Source organism: Podarcis melisellensis, assembly GCF_964234715.1.
Source record: "Podarcis melisellensis genome assembly, chromosome: 8".
Lineage (NCBI taxonomy): Eukaryota > Metazoa > Chordata > Lepidosauria > Squamata > Lacertidae > Podarcis > Podarcis melisellensis.
In genome coordinates, this window is record NC_138540.1 from 85,615,418 (window position 1) to 85,619,970 (window position 4,553).

Below are 4,553 nucleotides of genomic sequence, written 5' to 3' on the forward strand. Positions count from 1 at the left end.
AGAGAGGAAGCTCATCTGCTGGGGAAGGAAATCAGCGCAACACCAAGGGTGAAGGGGGGCAGGTGGGGGAATTGGAGAGAAGGCTCCAGGACTCTTCCCCGGAGACCAGTGGGGAGAGCACAGGTCCTCCGCTGCCCACACCCACCCTGCGCAGAAGACTTCCGCGCAGGGAGAGTAGGAGGAGACTTGGCGTCAAAGAACTTCTTTCCTGGAAGAAGTTCAAGAAACGCCCACTGACGGATTCTGCCAGCGACTGAAACAGCCACGAAGTGAAGGGCTGTCCAGACAGAAAGGGTTCAAGCAGGTAACCTAGCCAAGAGAGGCGGCAACTTACGCACGAGCAACCCCTAGAACCATTACAGGTGTTTAAGGAGATAACAGGAATCACTGGGTTAAAAGCTGACCAAAAGTCCAGAGGCAGCGTAATTATCAATTTGCAATGGGGTGGAAAGTTTGCAGGGCTATGAAGGACTTGCTCACAAATTTATTGACAGCTGCACAAATTATGATAGCTAGGAAGGGGCAAGCGGAATATAAAATGGAAAAATGGTATAAAGAGGTGTGGGATATGGCTATTAATGATAAATTAACGTGTGCCGTTAAGGTGAGATGGGGAATATGCAGGAGAAATTATTTTGAGCAGATATGGAAGGTGTTTGTAGAATTTGTACTGTTAAAAGGGAAGAAAGGAGCCAAGCCATCGCAAGAGGTGTTGAAATTTTGGGAGGTTGGATAGTTACAAGGGAATGGTCTCGGAGGAGGGGTGCACATTTTAATTCTTATTTATTTATGTTTATTACTTTGTCAGAATAAAATAACAATATAAATAAATGATATTTTTTTAAAAATTGTCTAGTCAAGCTTGTCTAGCGAGGGAGAATGTTGACATGTGTTTTAATCTGGTTGCTAGCTTATCATTGATTTTAATTGGGTTTTTTTAAAAAATAATAATAATAATAGTTATTCTTAACTGTTTTGGTTCTTTTTTACTAATGATTTCATTGTTTTATTCTTTGTGCAAACAGCCCTGAGGGTGTTTTTGTTGTTGTTTACAATCAAGCGGTCTATACATTTTATGAAGGAAATAATAAAATAAATCCTCTTTTCAGCGCTCTCAAAATTCCTCTACTGTTTTGCCTGAGGAACCTCCAGAAGTAGCAGCAGTCCACCTGCCTTTCCAAACCCTGTCGGTCTTTTAACCATTGTGTTGCTTCTTCCTTTTTGTAAGCTGTTGTGTGTGTTTTTTAAGTAGTTGGCAGGTGGCGCTGTGGGTTAATCCACAGAGCCTAGGACTTGCTGATCAGAAGATTGGCGGTTCGAATCCCTGCAATGGGGTGAGCTCCCATTGCTCGGTCCCTGCTCCTGCCAACCTAGCAGTTCAAAAGCACGTCAAAGTGCAAGTAGATAAATAGGTACCGCTCCAGCGGGAAGGTAAACGGCGTTTCCGTGTGCTGCTCTGGTTCGCCAGAAGCGGCTTAGTCATGCTGGCCACATGACCCGGAAGCTGTACACCGGCTTCCTCGGCCAATAAAGTGAGATGAGGGCCGCAACCCCAGAGTTGGTCACTACTGGACTTAATGGTCAGAGGTCCTTTTACCTTTTAGTTATTTGAAATGTGTGTCAATTTAACATAAACGGGTTCCCACTTCCAAAAGTCTGGTGCGAATGTTCTTGCGATAGGCCCCAAAGGAAACCACCAACCCAACAGGGGTACCCAGATCTGAAAAGTCAGAGAGAGACACGTCTTGAAAATAACCACACTCAATTAGGATCCAGGTGTCGCTGTTTTTTTCCCCCTTCAAAATAACATGTATTCATAAATTGTTCATTTGTCTCTGGAGAGCATCATGCAAGTTCTGCTAAACAAGGTTGTTAATTTTGTGTTTTGCTTTTTCTTTGCAAAATGAATAACAGGCAAGATTCAATATCTTATGGCAACCTGTACAGGGAGGGAGGTCGAGAGAGAGAGAGAGAGAGAGAGAGAGAGAGAGAGAGAGAGAGAGAGAGAGTGTACAATGCAGAGTTTTAAAAAATTAAAAAGTTCAGAGCAAGAGTAGGAGCCGGCGAACTAGAAAAGTGAAAAGAGAAGGCTGTTGAATTAAAATTTTCCCCCGCCGCTCCCCAGTACTGCAAAGCAGAAAGAAACTACAAAGTCTCTTAGTCTGAAAAGTATCTTCCGTCATACGCCGAAAGGGAAGAAGTGGTTAGAAAACCAGATATTATAAACACCACATTTTATTCCCCTCCCACCAATGCAATAACATTCCCCCCTCTGCCCCCCCAAAATGCATTAGAAAACTGTACCCATACTTTGGGCTACGAAGGTCAGGTGGGGATTTGATAAAGGTTTTTATTTTTTAAAAATCGAAACGCGAGCACCCGTCTTCTAGGGCAAGTAGAGCTCCCATCCAGCGTCAAGTTCATAAAGCCCCCACCCCATGCTTGGAAAGGGAGGGAAGGAAGGTTCCCCCCCCCCCAAGAAGTGGAGTCATGTCAAAGATATGGGCAGGAAAGCTGGTCTTGGGGGAGGAAATGGGTAACTTCTTGCTTGGGATCGGCCCAGCTATTGGGTGAATGGGACGTTTGTCCCAGGTGGAATTTCCACAAGGGGAGCAATCAACTCCTGAGATCTCCCACGACATCTAGTGGTAACCAGGAGCTTCGTACTCCCTCCCGGAAGCTGATGGACTCGAACACACCACCCCTGACCCCGGGCCACGCCGACTGGGGTTGAGGTGAGCTGGAGCAAAACTACCTCTGGACAGTACTCAATACGTTCCAACATATTCCGATACAAAACTGGGACGTATGTCCTTCAGGACATGCTCCTGGGCAAGTCATGTGACTTGCACCTTGCCCTCACCCTGAAAAAGTGTTTTTTGGGGGGGCACCGAGATCTCGTGCGGCACCCAAAGATGTGCATTTTGGGACGCAAGGCGAGATCGCAGCCCTGAAAAAGTGGCTTTTTGGGGAGAGAGCGCAGTCCCAGAGCGCAGCACCCAAAATGGCTGCCGAGATCTCGAGAGAAAAAATGGAATGACCTGTTTCTTTCTGGGGCATTTGAAATGTATGGTACTCAGTACTACTAATGGTTTCTCCCTGCTCCCGACCGCTACGCTTACCGTATTTTTTGCTCCGTAAGACGCACCTTTTTCCTCCTAAGAAGTAAGGGGAAATGTCTATGCATCTTATGGAGCGAATGTGTGGTCGGTTGCTGGCTCCCTTTCTGGCCCCTTGCCCTGGCCTCCATTGTTGAATGTTCTGCAGACGGAGGCCGTTTGTTTCCCCAGCGACGTGTGACTGGCTGATTAGATTATCTGGCTGGAAACTGTAGAAACGGCTCCCTTTCCTTTCCTAAAGAAGCTGCAGAACTGTGAGTTGAACCCCATAAAAAACAGGATTTTCCCTCTTTGCAAAAGAAGCTACACAACTGTGAGCTGATCCTCAAAAAAAACGGGGCTTTCCCCCTTTCCTCCTCTAAAAACTAGGTGCGTCTTATGGAGCGAAAATACGGTAAACCCTCTGGGTTCAGAATAGTGAAAACAGGTCATTTTCCTGCTCTGCCCCCTTTCCAAGTCAAAGTGGACGGCCTGAGCCAAGGTAAAAAAAAATATTCAACAACCAAAGTAGCAGAGGTTGGATTACACTTCCTAGACTCACCTGAGCAGGTGCAAAATCTTTCATCCGTTCTCTCCCTTTCCAGAATATTGTTGCTCATCCCCAGCTGAAGCAATGCTTTTAAACCCCTGATACAATGCTCCCTCTCCTCCTTAAATTCTCTTCTTTACTGCTGACATTTGGATTGGAAGCTCCTTGCAGGCAGAGACCTCCCTCTCTTTCCCCCCTTCCTTCTTTCTTCCCTGTGTTACGCTGTCAAGTGGCTCTGTTTAATTAGCAACCAAAGCAGGTGTAAGAGGGACATAGGGAGGTACCTTGTACTGAGTCAGACCATTGATCCTTCCAGTTCAGTACTGCCTACACTGCATAGCTGTCAACCGTCCCTTATTTGGCGGGACAGTCCCTTATCCCAGCGCCGTGTCCCGCTGCTGTCCCTTATTGATGATGTCCCTTAAATATCCCAGGTTTCAAAGGAAGCAGCTCCTCTCCCTCCCTCCCTACCAGCCAGGGAGGAGGGAGGCTCCAACTGTGTTGCTTGGCTGCGTTGCTCACCCAATAAGGAGTCTAAGAACGACTGGGGGGTGGAGCTTGCATGCCTTGTGCCGATCAAATTAGCTGTGTTGCCTGGGGACACGCCTTTGCTCAGCGCTTCCCAGCGGAGAGGTGACGGTGGTTTTCCTTGCTGCATCCCCTTTGCCGGGTTGCTGCGCTGTGGGAACCACCGCTTGAGGCTTTGTTTGGCTGCTGGATGGGCTTTCTGCCTTTGGCTTGGAGGGGCTCAGAAGTTGAATATACCTGTGCTGGGGAAATCCCTTATTTTGGCTGCTGATCCCTTATTTTCGAGGCTGCTGGTCCCTTATTTTCAAATCTGTAAGTTGACAGCTATGCTACACTGGCTGGCAGCAGCGGCTCTCCAGGATTTCAGACTGTGCTCT

General features: G+C 47.2%; 1 long non-coding RNA gene across 1 annotated transcript; it reads left to right on the forward strand.

Moving 5' to 3' along the window:
* Positions 1-699: 699 nt before the first annotated feature.
* On the forward strand, positions 700-2,471 carry LOC309376279. The gene is made up of 2 exons (XR_014171147.1): positions 700-1,259; positions 1,605-2,471. It is a non-coding gene; the product is annotated as an uncharacterized lncRNA (long non-coding RNA).
* Positions 2,472-4,553: the final 2,082 nt, after the last annotated feature.